The following is a 27050-nucleotide window of genomic DNA, read 5'->3' as shown; positions in this document are numbered from 1 at the left end:
CTGTAAAATGGGGATGAAGACTGTGAGCACCTCATGGGACAACCTGATCACCTTGTAACCTCCCCAGCGCTCAGAACAGTGCTTGACACATAGTAAGAACTTAATAAATGCCATTATTATTATTATTATATCTTTAAACTCTTTTGCTTCTCCCTTCCACCAACTTATTTTGGTGTTTCTCTCGCCATCTAGACTGCAAAGCTTCTTTAGGGCAGGGATCATGTCTACTAACCCCATTCTTCCCTTCCAAGTGCTTAGCGTAGTGCTCTGCAAAGAGTACGCATTCAAAGATGGTTTCAGTCTGGGACCTCAAACCTACCTCAAAATAGTGTTGGGGAGGGCTACGCCTGGTGCACAAGCTTCTTCATTACTGTGTCATTGGTTGTCACTAAGGTGAGACAATCTCCAGAACACAAAGATGCTTACTGTAAGGGGAGAATTGCTCTCAACATGAGCATGCAGGGCCCCAGGGAGAGCAAATTAGACCCAGGCAGGAAGGGGAGGAAGGGGAGATTCAAGTTTGAAATCACAGACGAAAGGCACCATAGGTGACTTTTTAATATTACAAAATTAAAAAAAGATCTTTAGATCATTTTGCAAGTTCTCCAAGATAGAAACAGTGTAGGCAAATCAATTACGCTTGTATCCTTTTCACCCAAGGGAAATTTAGCCTTGAATACTTGACCAAGTATGTCTACTCAGACCATGGTGTTCCATATTAGAAAAATTGGTTTCAGAGAAATGTCTGACTGGAAATCCTGTGTCTCACCACAAAGCACTACCACAGGAGCATTGTGTTTTTTACTGCTTAGATGCCCGAAATGAACTCGGGACACTAGAAAATAATTTGAAGGCTAGTTATGGTGGTGGTGATGGGTGGTTGGGGATATTTTCTTAACGATGAGTTTCTGGTCCTCTTTAGACATCTATATTAATGTGTACTACTGTATTTAGAATGTCCCAGGCTTCGATATCCCTCCAGATCCTCTTGGAGAAATCTCAAAATGTTAACTGTTATTGAGGGTCATTTAAAAACATACGTACCGTAGCAAGTCATTTTGGGGGGAAGCAGGTTAAACGGAACATTCTTTGATCATCAGTCACTTCTGTAAATAACTACTATAACACCAATGTTCAAGATTGAAGATCCTAGTTAGAGCAGCAGGACTCTAAACATCAGGTCACAGGTTCTATTTCAGGTCTGGCTGCTGTGAAACCTTTGGCAAATTAACATCTCTAAAATTCCCTTTCTGGGGAATGAGAAAAACAGTTCTTTGCTGCCTCAAATGAAAATGTGTATTCCACATCTAAACTGTTATTATTATTAGCAATAATAAACAACACAATTCCCAAAAGATCAAGTCTAACAAGAATTACAAAAGCAAACACTGTTAGGCAAACCTTCTGTCTTCCAGGTTTCACTTTGAGAATTTCCCTGAATTAATCCTTAGAAAGTAGTTATGCATTTTTTTTCCTGAAAAAAGCAAACAATTAAGCATGAAAACACGCATCAGTACTCCTGGTATTGTTATTGATTGCCAGTTAGCCTGGGAAATGTTTGTCTGTCATTCAAAATTAAGCTAAGAAACAGAATGCTAACGTTAAAGATTTGCTGGTATACAACTATGATTCTATAAATACAGTTATGGATTTATTGTGCAAGAAAACATCAAAATCACTCTCAACTTAATGAATCTGGAGATTTTCCCGGCTGATGTATACACAACATAACTTTAAGTAACACGTTGACTACTGGAAAGAAATTAAATGAAAGATTAATTGCAAAGATGTATGTAACAGCAAAGGGACTACAAATTTAAAGGATAAAAATCACAGAATAGTTTTGATTTTTTTAGATTCTTAAGTCTGTGAGAATGGGCATTTTAATAGTCTTCTAGACTGTGAGCCCACTGTAGGGTAGGGACCCAAGAGGCCTTCCCAGACTGAGCGTCCTCCTTCCTCTCCCCCTCTTCCCCTTCGCCTTACCTCCTTCCCTTCCCCACAGCTCCTGTATATATGTATATATATTTGTATGTAGTTATTACTCTATTTATTTATTTTACCTGTACATATTTATTCTATTTATTTTATTTTGTTAATATGTTTTGTTTTGTTCTCTGTCTCCCCCTTCTAGACTGTGAGCCCACTGTTGGGTAGGGACCGTCTCTATGTGTTGCCAACTTGTACTTCCCAAGTGCTTAGTACAGTGCTCTGCACAGAGTAAGCGCTCAATAAATACGATTGGTTGATTGATTGACCATCTCTATATGTTGCCAACTTGTACTTCCCAAGCGCTTAGTACAGTGCTCTGCACACAGTAAGTGCTCAATAAATACGATTGATTGATTGATTGACCGTCTCTATATGTTGCCAACTTGTACTTCCCAAGCACTCAGTACAGTGCTCCGCACACAGTAAGCGCTCAATAAATACGACTGAATGAATGACTGAATGAACAGTATGGATTCCTGTTGCTTACTTTGGGCTCCAGAGAATGAAGAGAAAAATGGGGGTAGTTTTCCTTCGGGGAAAAAAAAATCTGACACAAATATTTTCCCAATATTTAATAGTTAGAGCAGGTTTATTATCGTGGCCATGTCATGGATGTAACCACCGTCTCTATATTTGCCACAGCTAACGCCACTTCAATAGCCTCACTTTCTCCAGTCCCCAGACCACCACTATTACCTCCTGACTGTAGCTCTCCTGCCTTCCCTTCTATGATCCATAAAAAAAGAGCCAATGTGTGGCTGGGCTGAGCTAAAGTAGAGCTGTCCTAACCTGGGACTGACTGACTGACTGACTGGGACCGTCTCTATATTCATTCATTCATACAGACCTGTATATATGTTTGTCCGTATTCATTACTCTATTTATTTTACTTGTACATATTTATTCTATTTATTTTATTTTGTTAATATGTTTTGTTTTGTCGTCTGTCTCCCCCTTCTATACTGTGAGCCCGCTGTTGGGTAGGGACTGTCTCCAGATGTTGCCAACTTGGACTTCCCAAGTGCTTAGTACAGCGCGCTCTGCACACAGTAAGCGCTCAATAAATACGGCTGAATGAATGAATAATAATGATGGCATTTGTTAAGCACTTACTATGTGCAGAGCACTGTTCTAAGCGCTGGGGGGGGAATACAAGGTGATCGAGTTGCCCCACGTGGGGCTCACAATCAATCCCCATTTTACAGATGAGGTAACTGAGGCTCAGAGAAGTTAAGCGACTTGCCCAAGGTCACACAGCTGTCATGTGGTGGAGTCGGCATTCGAACCCATGACCTCTGACTCCAAAGCCCGTGCTCTTTTCACTGAGCCACGCTGAGACCTAAGGGGATTCACCTGAGAAGTAGGAGGAGCTCAGTCCTGCCCTGCATATGCTGTACTTGCTCAGCTGATAATTTGTACATGCTGTAATGATAATTCCTTGCAATGGGGACAACCACGGAGTGAGTGTGTATGGGTTTGTGTGTGTGTGTCTGTGTGAGAAAGATATAAGCATATGGAGTCAATAGTTGTACATTCCTTGATCACACGAGGAAAGGTATTGGGCTAAATTACACCCACCACCCAAACACCTCTGGTTGACGTGTATACCCAGAATTTGGGTAGCTGCTACTCGATTCTCTAAGTGAAAGACTTCTACAACCAACACCTGCCTTGCAAACCGGGCTGTGTCATGGGGTTGCGCCTGATTGTCTATTTGTGGCCTAGCACCATCAGGGAAGGGGGTACTATTCTCTCACTTCCAGATAAAAGGGTACCCGGGAAAATTTTACATATTTTGCATACACTTGTTAGTCCCTCCATCAGATCTGCAGGGATGAAAGTCATCTTTCTGTTATTAAATAGTATTCTTGTTTACCTCCAATGTTACTTCAAACATATCTCGTTAAACAAAAGGAATCAAAATTAGGAGACAGACGGCAAATACATTTTTCTCACAAGTCAAAGATGGCTACCTCTAAATTTCGAGCACTGAAAATGAAATTTATAATGAAATCCGATGCATCGTCAAGCTATAAGTGTCGTGCTTCAGAAAGAAAAGGGTCTGTTGGTAAAAAGTTAAATCTGTACATTTTTTTTCCATTTACCTAACTTTTCTCCCAGAGCCAAGAGGTGCTAAAATGGCCACAGTGAAAAGGCTTTTCCGATTTGGTGTTTCACCTAGGATTGGAGGGTGGAAAATTGGGAGGGGGAGAAAGTGAAATGTGGACATCATCGCCAACAGTAGTTTTTGAAGATAACTGTGTGCAGCACCATCCTGGGTGTTTGGGAACACACACACACACACACACACACACATACACACACACACACACACACACACACACAATCAATGGCATTTATTGAGCACTCACTGTATGCAAAGTTCTGTACTAAGTGCTTGGGAGAGTACAATACTATAGAGTTGGTAGACACACTGCCTGCCCACAAGGAGCTCACAGATTGAAGGGGTGATGGGGGAGGAGGAAAAAAAAAAAGTTACAAAAGACAGGGTCCCCATCTTCAAGGTGTTCGTTCATTCATTCAATAGTATTCATTGAGCGCTTACCATGTGCAAAGCACTAGCACTTGGAAGAGTACAATATAACTCTCCGACTAATCTATGCCTGGAAAAACAGTTGGGAATCAGCTTCCCACATCAGTCCTGATCCCTAGAATCTGAGGTGACATCAAGGCCCTGGTGACAGCAGAGATCAGTGGCAGAGTGAAGCCAACAGAGGGAATGTCTTTTAGACTGTGAGCCCAATGTTGGGTAGGGACTGTCTCTATATGTTGCCAACTTGTACTTCCCAAGCGCTTAGTACAGTGCTCTGCACACAGTAAGCGCTCAACAAATACGACTGATTGATTGATTGATTGACTGAATGTGTGTCCTTGGAACAGGCTGTCCCACTTGCTCAGTGGAAAGAGCCCGGGCTTTGGAGTCAGTGGTCATGGGTTCAAATCCCGGCTCTGCCAATTGTCAGCTGTGTGACTTTGGGCAAGTCACTTAACTTCTCTGTGCCTCAGTTACCTCATCTGTAAAATGGGGATTGACTGTGAGCCCCCTGCGGGACAACCTGATCACCTTGTAACTTCCCCAGCACTTAGAACAGTGCTTTGCACATAGTTAGTGCTTAATAAATGCCATTATTATTATTATTATTATTATTATTATTATCTTTGTCCACCAACCCCCTGTGAGAAGCACACTGAAGAAACTGAAAACCTACTGCCCCAATACCCAAGCATGATATGAACTTCGAAAAGCATTCACTCCTGCCCTAAAATTTCCACATCTGTTGAGAGGAACAGACACATTAAACTAAGGAAAGGGATGGAGTAACATGGGCTCACTGCTTCCTTAGAGATTCCCAATTTCCCAATGTTTTTCTGTCTTCTCCAGAGGAGTTCCTCATACACAAGGTCCCTAGCCCTAGGTGTGTGTCTCTAGTGCCCTATGACTGATCTCCAGGAATCCGATTCCCAGTTTTCAGGAACTGTCCTCTTGCCCGCAAACCCTCTCTTTATTTTTTTACAATATTTGTTAAGTGCTCATTATGTGTCAAGCATTGTTCTAAGCACCGAGGTAGATACAGTCCCAGTGATAAAGATTCATCAGGCTAGATACAGTCCGAATCTCATGTGGGACTCCCTCGTGGGGCTCTTTCAGGAGAACAGGTATTGAACCCCCATTTGGCAGTTGAGGAAACTGAGGCACAGAGATGTTAAGTGACTCGCCCAAGGTCACAGAGCAGGCAAGTGGCAGAGTTAGGAATAGAACTCAGCCCCTCTTATATAGCTGTAGGCCACCTCACAGCCTCTGCAAGGCCACTCCATGCCTGCAGAATGGTGTCAGACACTTTCAACGGTTTCTTGGTACCTCGATATTCCTGACGCCTCTCTTTGAAGAGAACAACATTCCTCCTAATTGCCAGCAACCCCAACTCTGCAGTGTAGCTTTCTTGCCCCAATCCACGATTCGCCGCTATATCTTTAAAGTGTTTCTTCTGCTTTCCCCACCCCATTTCAACTTGACGAACAGTAGCTTCTTGGTGTCCTGTTATGACCCAATCTCCTCACACGCTTTGTCTAATACCACAGCCCTGCGATGAGTATTTCTTGGTACCATTTACTCTGCTCAGTGGCATTAGCTTGCCGTCATTCTCTCAACAGCTAGTGATATGGAACTCTTGACCACAGGAAATTCTGCAGGCAGAAAATATCCAGGAGGTTTAAGGATGGATTGAATAAATTCATGGACAACAAGCCTAAGAAAGGTTATTGAGGGAACATTTGAGGAGAATGGCACCCAAAACTGCTCTATTGATGAACTGAAATGGAGGATAAGCAAGCAGAAGAAATATATTCAATGCAGAGTGAAACACAGCTGTAAAGAAAGTGGTACAACAACAGACCACTGGGAAAGAGCAGCACTGGGCATAACAGGTTTGTTTATAGCAATCGGGAGAGGGCTTCCTGTCCTTGAGTAAAGACTTTCGAAACAGAAGGAGGCCAAGAAGGCAGATAGATTTGAAATGCAGCAAAAAGCTCTGCAAATGGAAAGAACATAAGCCTAACAAAGAACAACCTTTTCATGCACACAATGCTGAATCATTTTTGTTAGGGAGGCTGACATTTAAGGTTGGAGCTAAAGGAAGATAGATCCAGCCACATGGATCTTCCCTTAGCTCCAACCTTAAATGATCCATGTGGCTGCATAGGGAGGAAGCAGTGTGGTCTAATAATAATAATAATAATAATAGTATTTGTTAAGTGCTTACTATGTGCAAAGCACTGTTATAAGCACTGGGGGATACAACGTGATCAGGTTGTCCCACGTGGGGCTCACAGTCTTCATCCCCATTTTACAGATGAGGGAACTGAGGCAAAGAGAAGTTAAGTGACTTGCCCAAAGTCACACAGCTGACAAATGGCAGAGCCGGGATTTGAACCCCTGACCTCTGACTCCAAAGCCCGTGCTCTTTCCACTGAGCCACGCTGCTTCTCTACTCTAATGAGTAGAGCACAGGCTTGGGAGTCAGAAGGATCAGGATTCTAATCCTGGCTCTACCACTCGTCTGCTGTGAGATCAAGGGTGCATCATTTAACTTCTCTTTGCCTCGGTTACCTCATCTGGAAAATGGGGATTAAGACTGTGAGCCCTCTGTGGAACATGGACTGCATCCAACCTGATTACCTTGTATCTACCTCAGCACTTAATAAAGTAGCTGGAACATAGCAAGGGCTTAACAAATACCATAAAAAGGAAGGCACCCAACATATCACTTCGCAAGCATTCTGCTGCCTCTGTGACTTATTACTATTATATCTGTTAAGTGTCTACTCTATATCAAGCACTGTTCTAAGTGCTAGGGTAGATACAAATTCATCAGATCATGAACAGCCCCTAATCCACCTGGGGCTCAAAGTCGGAAGGAGAACTGGTATTGAACCCCCATTTTACAGGTGAGGAAACTGAGACACAAAAGTGAAGTGACTTGCCCAAGGTCAGACAGCAGGTAAGTAGTGGAGTTGGAATTTGATCCCAGCTCCCCTACCAGGCTCCTTTCCAATAGGCCATGCTGTTCCTCAAAGTACTGGGTCAGAAAGACCATTTAGTCTCACCCAACTTGGCACTGCTTATGTACTCGTGATATTATCTACAACACTGTTGCTTTAGGGTACAACAGTGGAACTGCAGAAAACAGTAGCGAACTTACCTTGTCTGAACTGTTTGTAAGCTTTACTTCAAACATCCTTACTTAAGTTAATGTGTAAATACATTCAAATGTGCTAATCACAGGTATTAAGCATCATCTTTGACAAGCTATTTATATGTATTAAGATGATTCATTTTCTCCATCCTTAGACTTTCCCTCTTCATAAAGAGCAACATGCAAGACTCCCTGCTACTTCGACTTGCCTGAATGTGAAATATGCAACGATCTCTAGGCTGTACTAATCAATCAATCAGTTGTACTTATTGAGCACACACTGTGTGCACTGCTAAGTGCTTGGGAGGGTATAATGTAACTGAGTTGAAAGACATCTTCCCTGCTAACAAAGGAGCTTTACATTCCAGGTAGCGGGGAGGCAGACATTAAAATAAATTAAGGATGTGTATATCAGTACTGGGGGATGAGGGTGAGGTGTTATAAATGATACAAATCCAAGTGCAAGGGTGACACAGAAGGGAGTGGGAGACGAGGAAATGAGGACCTTGGCTTCTTAGAGGAGATATGTTTTTAGTAAGGCCTTGAAGGTGGGGAGAGTGACTGTTGGATATAGAAGGGAGGGAGTTTCGGGACAGAAGCAAGACACGGACAAGGGATCAGTGACAAAATAGAAGAGATTAAGGCACAGTAAGCTTTAGAGGAGCAAAGTGAATGTTATTTGTTAGAGTAGGAAATCAATGAGGTAAGCTAGGAGGGGGCAAATTGATTAAGTGCTTGAAAGACTATGGTAAGAAGCTCCAGAGCTGTGAGTTAGCAGTATGAAATTGGCCAAGACAGTGGGGAGTGAGTTGTGTTCAGTAGGGAGGGTAATGATGGTATTTATTAAGCACTTACTATGTGCAAAGCACTGTTCTAAGTGCTGGGGAAGTTACAAGGTGATCAGGTTGTCCCATGGGGGCTCACAGTCCTAATCCCCATTATACAGATGAGGGAACTGAGGCACAGAGAAGTTTAGTGACCTCCCCAAAGTCACACAGCTGGTAAGTGGTGGAGATGGGGATTGAACTCATGACCTCTGACTCCAAAGCCCGTGCTCTTTCCCCTGAGCCACGCTGCATCAATTTTGGCACCAAGGAAAGGTAGTTTAGGTATGGAGAGTAAATGGGGAATGATAACATGAGAAAATTCACTACACTTGGAAAATGCATTACAGCAGCCTACTACTGTAGGTGCTAAGGAAATATGCATATTATTCATATTTCTATGTATAGATATAGCTGTCCTATATTCTTTCTACTCCCACATTCTGACTGTATCAGCGTGTGCTGATAACACAGCATCAGGCTTCAGATTAAACTACAGGTCTGCAAATCGGTAGTACCGCCCAAATTCCTCCATGACCAGAAGGCCTAGGCCACACTCCGTGAATGGTATATATTGAGTGCTTACTGGGCACAGAGCACTGTATGAAGCACTTGGGAGAGTATAATATAAACAGGGGTAATAAACATGTTCCCTACTCACAACCAGCTTTCATTCTAGAGGGGGAGACAGACATTAATGTAATTTACAGAAATGCTCAAAAGTGCTGTGGGCCTGAAGGTGGGGTGAATATCAGATGCCCAAAGAGTACAGCTACAAGTGCATAGACGACACAAAAGGGAAAGGGAGCAGGGGAAAAGAGGGTTTAATCAGGGAAGGCTTCTTGGAGGATGCTGTTGGAAGGATGTAATGACTGCAGCGTGGCTCAGTGGAAAGAGCCCGGGCTTTGGAGTCAGAGGTCATGGGTTCAAATCCCGGCTCCGCCAATTGTCTGCTGTGTGACTTTGGGCGAGTCACTTCACTTCTCTGTGCCTGTTACCTCATCTGTAAAATGGGGATGAAGACTGTAAGCCCCACGAGGGACAACCTGATCAGCTTGTAAGCTCCCCAGCACTTAGAACAGTGCTTTGCACATAGTAAGTGCTTAATAAGTGCCATCATCATTATTATTATTATTACTGCATTTTCTGTGGCAGAAATAGGAAGCAATTTGGTGAAGCAGATTTAAGGGAACACTTTTGTGGGAGAAACAGCATATGAGCAATGGGTCTATATCAGGAGAGTCAAGTGTGGGGAATAGTTAAAAGATTAAATCAGGATAAATGGGGAGCATAAATTGGAGGGAGGAGACACGTAGCCAGCTAATTTTGAGGGAGCCAGATCATTTGAAACACAGCTCCAAAACAGAGCTCCTTATCTTCCCACCCAAACCCTGTCCTCCCCCTGACTTTCCCAACCCTGTAGACAGCACCACCATCCTTCCTGTCCCACGAGCCCGTAACCTTGGCATTATCCTTGACTCTTCTCTGTCATTCAACCCACACCTTCACTCCGTCACCAAATCCTGTCAGTCTCACTTTCATATCGCTAAAATCCACCCTTTCTTTTCCATCCAAACTGCTACCACGTTAATACAATCACTCATCCTACCCCGCCTTGAATAAATACAATTGATTGATTGATTGATCAGCCTCCTTGCTGACCTCCCAACCTCCTGCTTCTCCCCACTCCAATTATAATAATAATAATTGGCATTTGTTAAGCGCTTACTATGAGCAAAGCACTGTTCTAAGCGCTGGGGAGGATACAGGGTGATCAGGTTGTCCCACGTGGGGCTCACAGTCAATCCCCATTTTACAGATGAGGTAACTGAGGCCCAGAGAAGTTAAGTGACTTGCCCAAGATCACACAGCAGACATGTGGGGGAGCGGCATTCGAACCCATGACCTCTGACTCCAAAGCCCGTGCTCTTTCCACTGAGCCACGCTGCTTCTCTTTCATACATCACTCTGCTGCCCAGATTGCTTTTCAATAAAAATGTTCAAGACATGTCACCACACTTCTCAAAAATCTCTAGTAGTTGCCCATCCACCCCCGTATCAAACATAAACTCCTCACCATTGGCTTTAAGCCACTCCTTCACCTTGGCCCCTCATACCTTACATCGTTTCTCTGCTTCCACAACGCGGCCCACACATTTTGCTTCTCTGGTGCTAACTTTCTCACTGTGCCTCGACTTTGCCTGTCTCACCGCCAACCCCTAGCCCACGTCCTGCCTCTGGCCTGGAATGCCGTCCCTCCTCAAATCTGACAGACAATTAATCTCTCCCCCAACCCTCCCAAAGCTTTACTGAACGTACATCTCCAAGAGGTCTTCCCAGACTAATCCCTACTTTTCCTCATCTACCGCTCCATTCTGCATTGACCTGACTTGCTCCCTTTTCTCTTCCCCCCTCCCAGCCCCACACCATCTTACCTCCTTCCCTTCCCCACAGCACCTGTATATATGTTTGTACATATTTATTACTCTATTTTATTTGTACATATCTGTTCTATTTGTTTTATTTTGTTAGTATGTTTGGTTTTGTTCTCTGTCCCCCTTTTAGACTGTGAGCCCACTGTTGGGTAGGGACTGTCTCTATATGTTGCCAATTTGTACTTCCCAAGCGCTTAGTACAGTGCTCTGCACATAGTAAGCGCTCAATAAATACGATTGATGATGATGATGTACATATCTGTAATTTTATTTATTTATATTGATGTTTGTCTCCACCTCCTAGACTGTAAGCTTGTTGTGGGTGGGGAATATCACTGTTTATTATTATATTGCACTTTCCCCAAACACTTAGTACAGTGCTCTGCACACAGTAAGTGCTCAATAAATACGATTATGTTGCCAACTTGTACTTCCCAAGCGCTTAGTACAGTGCTCTGCACACAGTAAGCGCTCAATAAATACGATTGATTGATTGATTGATTAAACGAACGAATGAAACCATGGTCAGAAACTTTTGTTACAATCCAGAGACAAAAAGACTGACATTTTAAAAACTGATTTGTGCAACTGAAAGAAAAAAGGGAATGGAGACAGGAGACCAAGAATAAAGACTGTTGTAATCTTGCTCGGAGGCGATCAGGGCTTAAACCCAGTGAGTGATTATAAAGGTAAAGCAGAAAGAACGGAACTAAAAAATATAATTGAGGAAGAAATGGCAAGATGGAGTAAAATACGCATTTTAAGATAAAGTCTCAAGAAGGCCTTCAAAATAAAGCTGCCCACAAGACAAGAGGTTAATCAACTAATTGAAGAGAACTAGTCAAGGCCAGCTGATTGCTCATTTACCAAGATATTTCTGGTTGCCCTACAGTGAAAGGGCCTCACCGCCTTGTCATTTCTAGCCTTAGCCATATCTCGTATTTTAACTGTACATTGTCTAGTATTTTTTGAACTCACTTCACTGTCTTGTCTCTGGGTATCACCGTATGTAAACAGACAAATACAGAAGACAAGTAGGAAATGTGGAAAGAGAATTTCTAAAAAGAAAAAGGAACATAAGTGCTTTTAGGCTTCTTCCCAACTAGGGAAGCATTATAAGAGAAAGCAAAAAATAAAAAATAAAAAAGTTAATCTACATATAAAAATTTGAAATTTAAGTGCCTGGAAGTTGGACCCAGAAAAAGACCAGATTACTCTGTGAACCCTGGAATGGTGTCTCATCTGATTGCTCTGCTTCATCCCTAGTCCTCAGAACAGTGCTTTGCCACATAAAAGTAAAAATAATAAGCAATAAGAAAAATGAATCTTTTTCATCTTTTTCCTCATCTACTTATTATTAGTGTGGTCAGAACAGAACTGCTGTTCTAGCTCAATCTACACTTGTGCATCATGAAAGCTCAGTAAAAAAATCCCTTATAAGGAATGTGGAATGGAAACAAAGCTGGAAAAATAATGACATCATAACATGGAACTCAATAAGGAAAAATATGCATAGTTTTCCATTCTTTGAAACATGAACCTCTTTGTGCCTCGCCCTTCCTCCCAATGGTATGCTCACTGGTATGGAAATCACTGAAAGATCAAAAAATGCCAGAATGGGCCAGCTTACCTCCCTTAACCAACCGCTGAATAAACTGATTGACTGCAAGCACCTTATGGGCAGGAAACGTGTCTACTAAATGGTTAACACAGGGCTCTGCACACAGTAAATGCTCTATAAATATCATTGACTGACTGATGAATTAATAGGTATATGAAATAAAAAGAGTGTGAGGCTCTGATTGCCTAAAAAGAAAAGAAAAATCAAAGTTTCCCCTCAATCATCAATGCAATGGATTCAATGTCATGAGGTCTCTGGTTCTCTTCAAGGTCATTTGTGATAATGATGCAAAGATGTTTGCAATACTTTAAATTTCAGGAGCAGCACTGGAGAACTGCCTCGGGGCCTTACTTAATGAGTTTGCTAGCTGAACCCCATCTTAGTCGGAGCAACTAAGTTCTATATTTTTTTCTTCTATTCAAGTCGTCTCTTTCTCATCTCCAACAAGATAGACAATGCACTCCCCACAGAGAAATCGATCCTGAGGTATGCCAAATGTAATTCTGATTTACACAATGAGCACTCCAATAGGTACTAAATACCAAGTCTGACGCCACTGTTTTCTTTCATTCATAATTCTGCTTTGAATGCTATATTCATACTGTCACCTGGGGCAAATGCTATTCACCCAGTTCTCAACTCAGGAAAGTGTGGCATTCCTTTAGACCATTAGCTCCCTCTAAAGTGTAAGATCACTGAAGGCAGGAAATGTGTCTACCAATTCTGTTATATTGTATTCCCCCAAGCGCTTAGTACAGTCCTCTGCACACAGTAAGCGCTCAATAAATACGATTGATTGATTCCTGCAAAATCTTGCTTTACGAAAATCTCACCCACTCAAAACCTGTACATAGGCATACAAACCACTTCTAATACTGCAGGGTGCTGTATCCAAACAAACCTGGTGTTGCCTGGGGAACGCTTCCTAATTTCTTAAAAAAAGTTACAACCAAAGCTTGTACTTAGAACTCACATTACCGTCAAACTGAGTGGACTAGTCAGCCAGCCGGTATTTGTATTTATTGAGCGTTTACTCTGTGCAGAGCACTGCGGTGCCCTAGTGATGGAACTAGTGCCTACTTCCAAAGAGCATGTAATCTAATAGGGAAGGGAAGGCAAACATAATAAACGTAAATTTCTACCTGTACACTCGGTGAGTTGAGGATGAAAAGAGGGTCAGTAATTGTGCTCCATAATTTTATGGTGGTTGAATGAGACTTCCCTTGAACCAGCCCAAAAAGAGGACTGCCTATCTGTTTCTTGAAAATATCTGATTTATTACATGCTACTATACTGGCAGAGAAAGCAAAGCCCAAGTAATTAGTGCTAATAAGCCACCAACATTTTCAAATACACAGCCACATAAGACAAAGTCAACCTGGCCAAACTACATGCATTTATTTCATGGACTGTCTTTCCCCATGAACTGATTATTTCATGACACAATATGGCACTTCAGGGTAAAGGTTCTGGCTACTGAAAATAAATCTTCCCTTCAAAGCCCTACTGAGAGCTCACCTCCCCCGGGAGGCCTTCCCAGACTGAGCCCCCTTTTTCCTCTCCTCCCCCCATCCCCCCGCCTTACCTCCTTCCCCTCCCCACAGCACTTGTATATATTTGAACAAATTTATTACTCTATTTTACTTGTACATATTTACTATTCTACTTATTTTGTTAATGAGGTGCATATGCTATAATTCTATTTGTTCTGACCATTCTGACACCTGTCTACATGTTTTGTTGTCTGTCACCCCCTTCTAGAATGTGAGCCCATTGTAGGGCATGGACCATCTCTATATGCCGACTAGTACTTCCCAAGTGCTTAGTACAGTGCTCTGCATACAGTAAGCGTTCAATACATACGACTGAATGAATGAATGAATGAATGAATGTGAAGGTGATGTGAGTTCCAGGCAGAAGGAAGGGCGTGACCAAGATCTTGAAGATGAGAAAAATGATATCGAAGCTCAGAAAGTAGCTTGGTCGTAGAGGAGCAAAATGTGTGGGCTGGGTTGTAGTGGGACAGGAGCGAAGAAAGGTAAGAGGGAAAGAGCTGAGTGCCTTAGTCGTCATCATCATCATCATCAATCGTATTGAGTGCTTACTATATGCAGAGCACTGTACTAAGCGCTTGGGAAGTACAAATTGGCAACATATAGAGACAGTCCCTACCCAACAGTGGGCTCACAGTCTAAAAGGGGGAGACAGAGAACAAAACCAAACATACTAACAAAATAAAATAAATAGAATAGATATGTACAAGTAAAATAAATAAATAAATAAATAGAGTAATAAATACGTACAAACATATATACATATATACAGGTGCTGTGGGGAAGGGAAGGAGGTAAGATGGGGGGGATGGAGAGCGGGACGAGGGGGAGAGGAAGGAAGGGGCTCAGTCTGGGAAGGCCCCATCTAAAATGTACTTCCCACCTCTTTTCTGCATGTTTTCTCCCTACTGTTTTCAAAGCCTGCTTTCAGAATACTTCCCAAAACTCATTTTCATAAAGAAATCTTTCTAGAACAGCCCCACTTGACCCCAAGCTCTCCAGAAACCCCTTAGGACAAACATCTACATCTCTGAACAGCTGTGGCTGGTGATGCAGGTGCTAAAATATCTCTGGTACTTAAGTTTTTATTAGCTTATTTTCATTTATATTTGTCCTGTCTTCCTCTTAGGAATTTAATATCTTTGAGGACAAGCACCCATGCTTCCTTCTTCCTCTATAACCCTTCAGCGGTTACAAGTATCCTAAATCCAGTGAGTGCTCAATAAATGCTGTTGTTGTTGATGAAAATGAGGAGGATACGACAACAATAACGCTAGACTGTAAGTTCCTTGAGGGCAAAGATCATGCCTTCTAATTCCACTATACTCTCCCAGAGACACATAGGGAAACATAATTCTTCCTAGGGACAAAGCCTTTTAAAGGAGATGAGTCATCTGTGCTCAGCTTTAAACATTAAAGTTACTTGTTGTACATATCCGATAGGATAATTGTTGAAATACTGAAATTTTTAATACTACTCATTGCAAATGACTACTTTAAGGAATTTTTATAAGCTTATTGATACAAGAAGTGTACTGATTGTGTAATTACAAATTTTCTTCACAGCAGTTCCAGTCCATCAAGTACAGAGCAAGGTTTTTGCTTTTTTAAAACCCCACTAATTATGTAATTATCCATAAAACTAAATCAGTTCCAGCTGATTCAGTCTATCAGGTTCTCTGAAACATTAATTTGTTTATTATTTTTAAAGAAAAACACACACCCGCAAAACTCGCCAATGTAGAAAGGGTCCATCATCAAATAAATTGGGCCTTAAAAGTGGCTTTCATTAAAAAGAGCTTCCCACTGAAGATCATACCCTCAAAAGTCTCAATCACATTTTTTGTATGTGCCACTTCAAGGCAACTAACAATAAAAAGATCTTCAGTGAACCGTGAGTTTCATTAAGCAAACACGTATATCATCCAGGATGACCTGCCCATTTTTCGCCTGTTCTAGTCTCTTCATAGTTTCTATTGTAGCTGCACCAATATTACATTTACATATTTTCATTAAAATCTCTTTACAGTCAATTTTTAAATCCCTGGGAGGTCGACATTATTAGCCTCAATTCACTTCTTTTCTTGCACATCTAAGAAACCTCGAAGGAAGACCGAGGGAGAATTGCATTGTGAACATTTGAATGTGACACTTCTTTCCACAAATGATGCCCAAATTCAGGCAATTATGAATTTATGACTTCAAAATAGTCCGACAATGGTCATCCAACAACTTTTTCCAAAAATATGGTGAATCTTCCAACTAACACTGTACAAGTCACAAATATTTTACATGCAACGTGACAGTTCTTTCCAGAGAAAACAGAATAATGCACACAAACAGAGAAGCAGTGTGGCAAAATGGAAAAAAGCACATGACTGGGAGTCAGAGGGCCTGGGCTGGAATTCCAACTCTCCACTTGCCTGTTGTGTGAACTCAGGGAAGTCACTTAATTCCTTGGTGCTTCAATTCCCCGAGCTGTGAAATGGGGATTCAATATCAGTTCTCCTTAGACTGTGAGCACCATATGGGATTGGGTCTGATCTGACCGATGCATAGTAAGCCCTTAACAAATACCATTATCATCATCATCACCATCAGGGCCAGGTTATTATCTTAATAGGCCTTGGACAGTGGGAAGTCAAAATTTTCCTCCTTGTGGGAGGTTTAGGCACCCAGTGTGAGCCATTTTTCAAGTCTTTAAATAGCCACATAACAAAAGGGAAAGGAAGTGAGGGAGATTATGGAAATACCGTCCAGATGGCTGTTGACATCCCCTAATGGGCACAGGGAGATTTGGTCATTATTAGCCACTGGCTAAAAATTAAAGCCATCCTCTTGGTGATTTCCTCAGCTCCAGTCTCTCCTCGCTCTAGTCGCTCAGAAGATTTTCCTAAAGCACCTTTCTGCCCACATCACCCCACTCCTCAAAAGTCTCCCCTAGTTGCCCAATATGCTCCTAGCTTCACTGCCTCTCTAGAATTTGCCCTTTCCTCCACCCAAATTACTACCATGTTAATTCAAGCACTCATCATTTCCCACCTTGACTACTCCCTCAGCCTCCTCGCTGACTTCCCTACATCCCGTCTCTCCCCTCACCAGTCCACACTCTGCTGCCCGGATCATTTTTCTGAAAAACCATTCAGTCCATATTTCCTCACTCAACCTCCAATGGTTGCTCATCCACCTCTGCATCAAACAGAAACTACTTACAATCAGCATTAAGGCACTCAATCACCTCCTTCCCTCTTCTTACCTCATCCATCTCCTTCTACAACCCAACCCACATGCTGTCCTCCTCTAATACTAACATACTCTCGGTACTTCGATCTCATCTCTCCACTGACTCCTTGCCGCCTTCTCTTGTGGACTTGGAACTTCCTCCCCCTTCCTAACCAACAGTACACCACTCTTGCCACCTTCAAAACCCTCTTAAAAATCACATCTCCTCCAAGACATCTTCCAGACTAAGCCCTTTTGTTTCCCCATCTGGCCTCCCCTCTGAGTCAACTATGCACCTGGCCGTGTAGACCTTAAGCACTTTGGTACTTGCCCCAGCCTCACGATACTTTTGTAACTGTTCTTATACTCTACTAATGTATATATTTCATTTATTTTAATGCTTATCTCCCCCTGTAGCCTGTGAGTTACTTGCTTGCAGGGATTATGTCTACAAACTCTTTCCCAAGCACTTGGTACAGAGCTCTGCACACAGTAAGTGCTCAATAAATACCACCGATTTATCGTTCAAGCAGAGATTCCTGATCTAAGGCTTTAAGGACTCAATTGGCTCTCCTATTTACTATTGTCTCTCATTACACACCAGCTTGCATTCTTCATTCCTCTTCAATGTGGAGAAGCAGCACAGCCTAATGGATAGAGCACTAGACTGTAAACTCATTATGGGCAGGGAACAGATCTGATCATTCTGGTGTATTGTACTCTCCCAAGCACTTAATACAATGCTCTTTGCATACTAAGTGCTCAATAAATACGACTGAGTCAGAAGGACTTGGGTTCTAATCCTGGCTCTGCTACTTGTCTGCTGTGTGACCTTGGGCAAGTCACTCAATCAGTGTGGCACGGTCTTTATCCCCTATGGGGCTCACAGTCTAAGAGAGAGGGAGAACAGATATTTTACTTCCATCTTACAGATAACTGAGGCACAAAAAAGTTAAGTGACTTGCCCAAAGTCATACAATAGGCAAGTGGCAGAGACAGGACTAGAAAATACAGGACTGTGTTTTTTCCTCTAGGACACTGCTAAGTGCTATACATATATATATATATATATATATGTATGTATATATATATATATATATATATGTATGTATATATATATATTTTACACCCTTTAAACACTTGATAGACACCGCACCCTCAGACCCACAGCACTTACGTACATATTTATAATTTATTTTAATGTCTGCTTCTCCCTCTACAGTGTAAGCTCCTTTTGGGAGGGAACACATCTACCACTTCTGTTGCATTGCACTCTCCCAAGCTCTACTGTACTCTCCCAAGAACAGTGCTCAGCACACAGTAAGCACTCAATACATGCCACGGATTGATTTATTTAGTTTAGTATAGTATAACATGCATATATATGCTTATATATCCAGATAAGGACACACTCTATTACTTCCTCGAATCTAATTTATTTTAGTATTTGTCTTCCCCTCTAGACTGTAAGCTCCTTGTGGCCAGAGATCATGTCCACTTTTTCTACTGTACTCAGTCAAGTGCTTAGTTCAGTGCTCTGTACACAGTATGCACTTAAATACAATTGATTGGCTGACTGCCTGTGAACCAGAATTTATCCACCAGATCAATTTCACTCACCCTAACCCCAGAGATCAACAGATAATCAATACAAGCCCTGAAACAAGCCCTGACTTCCAAGTGTTGGGACGGTTGGTGCAATGCATTCATTCATTCAATCGTATTTATTGAGAGTTTACTGTGTGCAGAGCACTGTACTAAGCGCTTGGGAAGTACAAGTTGGCAACATATAGAGACGGTCCCTACCCAACAACGTGCTCACAGTCTAGAAGGGAGAGCCAGACAACACGTGGACAGGTGTCATGACATTTGTTTGCCATTGATGTCAAAGCAGTGACTCAGTTGACATAATCATGATGCTATTTAAGTTACAACAACAAGGTCAGTGTTGACTCTGCTCAGAAACTAAAATAAAGATAATATTCTACCTACCTGATCTTTCTTTCTTAGGATTCTAATGATCAATTCTTAGTTATCTCTGATAATAGCAGAATGGGAGTGGAGAAAGAGTAGGCAAAATCCACAAACAGTCCTAAAACCTCTTTTTAGCCATTAGTGTCAACTGCCATCCCTACAAACCCTTTAGCGGAGATGCTAATGAGGAGCCAAATTGGCAGGCTGAGTTTCACCTCCTGGTCCTTTCCCTTCTCCTCCTTCGATGGAGGCACTTGGCAAGCAGCGAAATGTCCAAGAAGGAGGAGAAACAAGAGGTTTGGGTAATCCACAGTCTAGATAATCAGTCTTGGATGATCAAGAGTTAACTTGACTTGCATTGTGAAAAGTACAAACAAAATGCTGTTCCTCACTGCAGCCTCTCAAGGGGCCAAACTAAAAGACAAGCTTTTTTTTCAAGGCTGTCTCAGATGCTCTGATTTATATGCTCTTGTGGCTATGCTTTCCTGCTAGCTTGTCATGCTGATCTTAATTAAGAACTAGTTCCAGGAGAACCACCCAGCCTGACATGGAAAAAATCCACCTAGGTAAATGTCCCCTTGTTCCCTTTCAGATTTCTGGCTCAGCCTGGAGTTGGGCCTAACCCAAATCATAACAGCTCAAAGAGGTCCGAACCAACCCTGAGCCTTCTCCAGTTCAGAAGCTGCCCGAGAGGTTAGAGGATCTGCGGAGATCTTAAGACCGCTCCTCAAAGACGGGGAAGGGTGACTTTACTTCGACTGTAGACTCCCAAGTCCTCGTTCAGTGCTTTGCCCAGCGTTAGTCGGAAAATCGGTGAGGATGATGGTGATAATCAACTAGAGGATCGGGGTCCATTTTAGGAAAGACCCGACAACTCCCCAGACACCGACATAATGCAGATTCATTGCCCATGTTGGTGTTAGAACAGCTGCAAGCCTAGGGCGTGAGGATGGTTCAGAACAGAACCCCTTGCCTGGAATACCCCAATCCTGGACTTAAGTCTAGGCTGCAACTGGACCATCCTGCGATGATAGGAAGGAAAAGGACCGTTCCTTTAAGTACTTTCCAAAGTAGATTTAAAGTGGGCCACTCTCCCAGGTCTTTCGTCTAAAGAGATCTCCCATCTCTTGTCAAAATCTACCCCATCCTTTTGCATCTTATCAAAACACTTGCCCCTCACTTCTTCTCCCCCTGCCCATAATCTTCAACCATTTACTTTCCAATGGCTTCTTCCCCACTGCTTTCAAACATGCTCATGTCTCCCCATCCTAAAAAACACCCTCCCTTGACAGCCACGGTTCCTTTCAGTTACCGCCCCAACTCCCTCCTACCACTCCTCTCCAAACTCCGATAAGTTAGTAGTCTATACTCAATTCCTCTCCTCCAGTTCTCTCCTTGACTGCCTCCATTCTGGCTTCCCCCACTTTACTCCAGGGAAACTGCCCTCTCTAAGGTCAACCAATGACCTCCTTCTTCCCAAATCCAATGGCCTCTACTCCATCCTTAACCTCCTCAACCCCTCGACTGCCTTTGACCCTGTAGACCAGTCCCTTCTTCTAGAAACATTATCTAACCATGGCTTCACTAGCACTGCTCTCTTGGTTCTCCTCCTAGCTCTCTGATTACTCACTCTCAGTTTCTTTCACAGGCTCCTCTTCTGGTTCCCCTCATCTATGTGATTCCCTCAAGGCTCAGTTCTGGGTCCACTTCTATTCTCCATCTACATCCACTCGCCTGGAGAGCTCATTCGCCTCCCAGGGCTTCAACTACCACCTCTAGCAGATGATTCCCAAATCTACCTCTTCATTCCTCACCAATCTCCTTCTCTGTAGTTAGAATTGCCTCCTGCCTCCTGCACATCTCTACTTGGATGTCTCGCCAGTACCTCCAGTTTAACAGGTCCAAAACAGAACTGCTTATCTTTCCACCCAAACCGTGTGATTCCCCCATCTTGCCCATCACTGTAGGCAACACCACTAATCCTTCCAGTCTCCCAAGTCTATTACCTTGGCATCGTCTCTTAACTCATCTCTCTCACTCAACCTACTTGTTCATTGTGTCAATAAATCCTGTCATTTCTTTTTCAAAATATCACTCAAATCCACTCTTTCCCGCCATCCAAACGGTTACTATGCTGATCCAAGCACTTTTCCCGTCCCACCTTGACTACTGCATCAGTCATCTCCCTGACCTCTGTCTCCTGTCTCTCCCCACTCCAGTCCTTAATTCACTCTGCTGCCCAGATCATTTTTCTATAAATAGTTCAGTCCAGGTCTCTTCACTCCACAAGAACCTCCAGTGGTTGTCCATCTACCTCTGATTCAAACAGAAACTCTTTATCATTGGCTTTAAAGGATTCAATCACCTTGCCCCCTCTTACCTAACCTCTCTGATTTCCACTGTACCTCAATCTCATCTATCTCACTGCCAACCCCTCACCCACATCCTGCCTCTGGCCTGGAACGCTTCCCCCTTCATATCCAACAGATGATCGCTCTCCCCAGCTTCAAAGCCTTATAAAAATCACATCTCCTCCAAGAGGCCTTTCCGAACTAAGCCCTCTTCCCTTCTCTCCTACTCCCGGTCCTTCTGCGTCACCTTTATTTTATTTTGTTAGTATGTTTGGTTTTGTTCTCTGTCTCCCCCTTTTAGACTGTGAGCCCACTGTTGGGTAGGGACTGTCTCTATATGTTGCCAATTTGTACTTCCCAAGCGCTTAGTACAGTGCTCTGCACACAGTAAGCGCTCAATAAATACGACTGATTGACTGATTGACCTGTGCGCTTAGTTCAGTGCCTTTTAAGCACTTCGATATTCGACCCTCCATGAGTGGCATAGCACTTATGTATTTACCTGTAATTTATTTTAATGCTTGTCAGCCCCCCTAGACTGTAAGCTCCTAATGGAAAGGGAACATGTCTACCAATTCTTGTGTATTATACTCTCCCAGGCGCTTAGGACAGTGCTCTGCACACAGTATGTGCTCAATAAATACCACTGATTGATTGATTTTTCCTCTATTTCAGAGGGGCTTAAGACTCTGGCAGGAGCCATGTAGTTCCTTGTGCTGGGTGAGATCTTTCTTAAAAGTCACTATCAGCATAAACAAGCAAACAGTGTTTCTGAGAGGAATAAAACCTCTGAAAACAGCAATTTTTCAAGGGCAACACACAAGGACAGCCCTACACTTCTCATGTTACATTCTGTCTACTGTTAATCGTGGGCTAAACTTCCAATGGGAAGTTTTTATTTCCCACCATTTTTCAAAACTTTTATTCTAAATAACACTTATTTTTAAAAAGGAATTTGTTGTACCACCGTCTAGGTGTCAAACACACAAATTCCTTCTTCCTTGCCATTTATCCACCCTTCAATGAATACCTTGAAAATTATGATGTGAGAATTTTAATGTTATTTCTTCCAGATTACTCGATAGGTAAATTCTGCTACCTTCATAGAAAGGTTCCCCCTTTAAATTGTACTTGGTAATGAACATTTGTATTCAATATTTGATCATTTTCAAAAACTTAAGTTTTTATAGAGAAAAAAGGCATCAGGTAAGCCCCAGATTGAATTCCTAATTTTCCCTATGAGCAACACGTGTTGCCAGGGCCTGGTGAATCCTAAACTGTTGTCTGTTTCATTCATCAGCTCTTTTTCACTCCACTTTCTGAAAACCCTCACCATCTAATAGAATAAATCTGAAGATGGCATTTTTACATGAGATTTCATATTGCAATACTTACATTCGGTTTCTTTCTTTCAGCGTATCTCAGATTATTTTTTATCCTTACCCAGAAAATGATATTGATGGCTATTTCTCCCATTTGGTTAGATATACAAAAAAATTATCTTTTCAACTTAGCTAAGAATGAAAAAGCATTCCAAATACACATAATATAATCATTTTGGAAAATCAAATAAGATTTTAGACTCAATCCCACTTTATCACACATAATTGCAATCCATTCTCCCACTGCGTATCTCCCTCTCCACACGTGGAGCTCCCACTGGCTTCAAAGAGAACACTATGAAAAGAAAAAGCATCGGGAAAACAGGACTTATTGTGTTTACTTTCACTTGCTTTCAGTTAAAGTTGAGTCCCCATGTACACCCCTTGATTTTGTAGAAACAAGTACGCATCGAGATTCAAGACAGTGAAGGTCCCCAAAGATGGCATGACCCACCCATCTCTTCACTGCAGAAAGGGACTCTCCTTAATCAATCAATCGTATTTATTGAGCGCTTACTGTGTGCAGAGCACTGTACTAAGCGCTTGGGAAGTACAAGTCGGCAACATATAGAGACAGTCCCTGCCCACTGGACCCTCTAATAGCAAGGCCATGGAAGGCATACTAGCTTCTTTAAACCAGACAAATTGAAGGAACTGTGGTAATACTTTTAAGGCTTCCTTCCACAGTGATGCCAGAACAGGAGGCAGGTTGTAGCTGAATTATTACGCATTAAGCATTCCAATTAGCCTGCAAACATTTTCCCAAAAACTCCATTTTGTCCCCTGACCTGATTTGGTTGCCTTAACAACTGTCAGCGGTTTCACAAGTGCACATCTACAGTGAGGTATGTGCTCTCCTTTGCAAAATCCCCTTTATATAGAAATGTATTGCAAAAGTACCCCAGGAGCTGAGAATAAGTGAAACTTTCCCATCAAAACTGGTACTGAGGTCCTACGACGAAATGGACAATGAATAAGAAGGAGTAGAGACAGACCACAGTAGAAGGTAGATCAGACTCTTATTCGCTGACTTGATTAAGTTGGGGTGAGGCTTAGTTATCTCTTTGAACTCCTGGAACCTGATTTTCCCCTGCAAGCAGATTATTTTGCTCCTTTGGCACGGTTAACGCGAGCTATGGACTAATTTTAAAACAGAAAATGGACATTCATAAATAAGATCATACTTGGCCCTGCTGCTCCACTGGGTGTGTATAGGCTAATGGGAGAAGCACTTGCCTCTTCTGGTTTGTATACAACTCCTTTTTTCCCCGCTTCGGTCCTTGAGCCAGCTGTGCACTGCAAGGTAGGGAATGGAGGGAGTGGTGCACAAAGAGGAAGAGGCGATTGCCACTCCCACTAGAGTACACTCACATAGTTGTTCCTTCATTCATTCAATCGTATTTATTGAGCGCTTACTGTGTGCAGAGCACTGTACTAAACGCTTGGGAAGTACAAGTTGGCAAAACAGAGAGACGGTCCCTACCCAACAGCGGGCTCACAGTCTAGAAGGGGGAGACAGACAACAAAACATATTAACAAAATAAAATGAATAGAATAATATGTACAAGTAAAATAAATAAATAAATAGAGTAATATGTACAAAGATATATACATATATACAGGTGCTGTGGGGAGGGAAAGGAGGTAAGGCGGGGGGGATGGTTGAGCAGCAAGGGGATGTGAAAACCTACACCTCTCTATTCTATTTATTTCTTAAATACTGTTCTAGACTTTGAGCCCGTTGTCGGGTAGGGACCGGCTCTGTATGTTGCCAACTTGTACTTCCCAAGCGCTTAGTTCAGTGCTCTGCACACAGTAAGCGCTCAATAAATACGATTGAATGAATGAACTAATGAACCTCTCAGTGTCCTCCATGCCTCAACTCCCAGGAACCTTGACACAATCTTTGCATGACCCTGCCTCCATAAAATAGAAATGAAGTGCCATTTACGTTTATAACGGTTTATCTGGGTCCAATTTGATTCCCTTGACGCTCCAGCGCTTAGCTTGGTGTTTCGGATATAACTGCTTAAATGCCTCAATTATCATTATTCGTATTTTTAAAAGTCCATTTAGGTCTCCAAATGTTCCTATAGAGAGAGAGAGTTTATTGACATCCACAGCTCTAATTTACTAGGCTTTCCTATCCCTAAACAAATGTTCATTATATTTTTGTTAGCAAATACTAAGTTCAATCAAATTTTTTAAAATTTTAATTCTAGGCATTTAATTTTAGGGAGGAATTTTTTTTTCTTACGCTACCAAGTGATGTTCAGGAGAATTTACTAATATTTTCTGCGTACCGCCATTTTTTTCTTAATGGCATGGAAGCACAGGCCTGGAAGTCCAAAGCTCGTGGCTTCTAACCCACTCTGCCTCTTGTCTGCTGTGTGACCTTGGACGAGTCACTTCACTTCCCTGTGCCTCAGTTACCTCATCTGAAAAATGGGGTTTGAGACTGTGAGCCTCATGTGGGACAGGGACTACGTCCAACCCGACTTGCTTGTATCCACCACAGCGCTTAGTAATAGTAATAATAATAATAATAATAATGATGGCATTTATTAAGCGCTTACTCTGTGCAAAGCACTGTTCTATTCATTCATTCATTCAATCATATTTATTGAGTGTTTACTGTGTGCAGAGCACTGTACTAAGCACTTGGGAAGTACAAGTTGGCAACATATAGAGACGGTCCCTACCCAGCAGCGGGCTCACAGTCTAGAAGGGGGAGACAGACAACAAAACAAAACATATTAACAAAATCAAATAAATAGAATAAATATGTACAAATAAAATAAATAAATAAATAGAGTAATAAATACATACAAACATATATACATGTATACAGGTGCTGTGGGGAGGGGAGGTTACAAGGAGATCAGGTTGTCCTATGGGGGGCTCACAGTCTTCATCCCCATTTTACAGATGAGGCAACTGAGGCACAGAGAAGTGAAGTGACTTGCCCAAAGTCACACACAAAGTCACCAATTTGTACCCGTGACCCCTGACTCCAAAGCCTGGGCTCTTTCCACTGAGCCACGCTCCTTCCCCGTACACTAAGTGTACGTCAACACTTAGTACAGTGCCTGGCACACAGTAAGTGCTTAACAAATATCACAGTTATTATTAAGTGCCTACTATGTGCCAGGCACTGTACTAAGTGTTGACGTAGATACAAGCTAATCAAGTTTGGACACAGTCCATATCCCACATGGGGCCCATAGTCTTAACCCCGGTTTGACAGATGAGGTAACTGAGGCAGAGAGAAGTTAAATGACTTGCCCAAGGTCACATAGCAGACAAATCATCATCATCATCAATCGCACTTATTGAGCGCTTACTATGTGCAGAGCACTGTACTAAGCGCTTGGGAAGTACAAATTGGCAACATATAGAGACAGTCCCTACCCAACAGTGGGCTCACAGTCTAAAAATGGCAGAGCTGGGAATAGAACCCAGGTTTTCTGACTCCCAGTCCATTAGGAGCCTGGCCACCAGGCCACTTTCCACTAGGCCACACTGCTTCTCATGGACTTTTATCCTGGATTATTGCAATTATCAAACAGGTTTCAACTTAAAAAGATTCATGAATCCAGGAAACATAATGTGTCAAGTAGACAAGCATACTCGACATCCCGGTTACTTTAAGGACCGTCACTGATGCAAGCACATAGCATATTGTCTCAAGCATTTCTCAATCACCTCATATTCATTTTACTTTCCATCAGAAGAAGCTCCTTCCCACCACAAAGGCTTTTGCGAATACCATGGACTGCCCCCAAAACAAACATGTATTTTGGCGCAAATTAAGCCAAAGTGCTCTTTGGAAGGCTAAATGATTCCACTTAGATTAGCATATTTTGGACACCCCATCAGGAAAACTAAGTCTCTGGAGGAGCCACTAATGCTAGGAAAAGTGCAGAGAAGATGTGGAAGAGGCAGACAGACCAGCAGCTAGATGGATAGAACAGTGCCCAGC

At 42.4% G+C, this 27050-nt stretch overlaps 1 protein-coding gene across 1 annotated transcript in view; it reads right to left on the bottom strand.

Annotated features, from left to right (window-relative positions):
- ATG10 (autophagy related 10) overlaps nt 1-27050 on the bottom strand; it is a 201797-nt gene that overhangs the window by 136058 nt on the left and 38689 nt on the right. The gene's annotated exons all lie outside the window — the stretch shown is intronic.

Source organism: Tachyglossus aculeatus, chromosome 23 (genome assembly GCF_015852505.1).
Source record: "Tachyglossus aculeatus isolate mTacAcu1 chromosome 23, mTacAcu1.pri, whole genome shotgun sequence".
NCBI classification, from domain to species: domain Eukaryota; kingdom Metazoa; phylum Chordata; class Mammalia; order Monotremata; family Tachyglossidae; genus Tachyglossus; species Tachyglossus aculeatus.
This window is presented reverse-complemented; position numbering and strand designations above follow the sequence as displayed.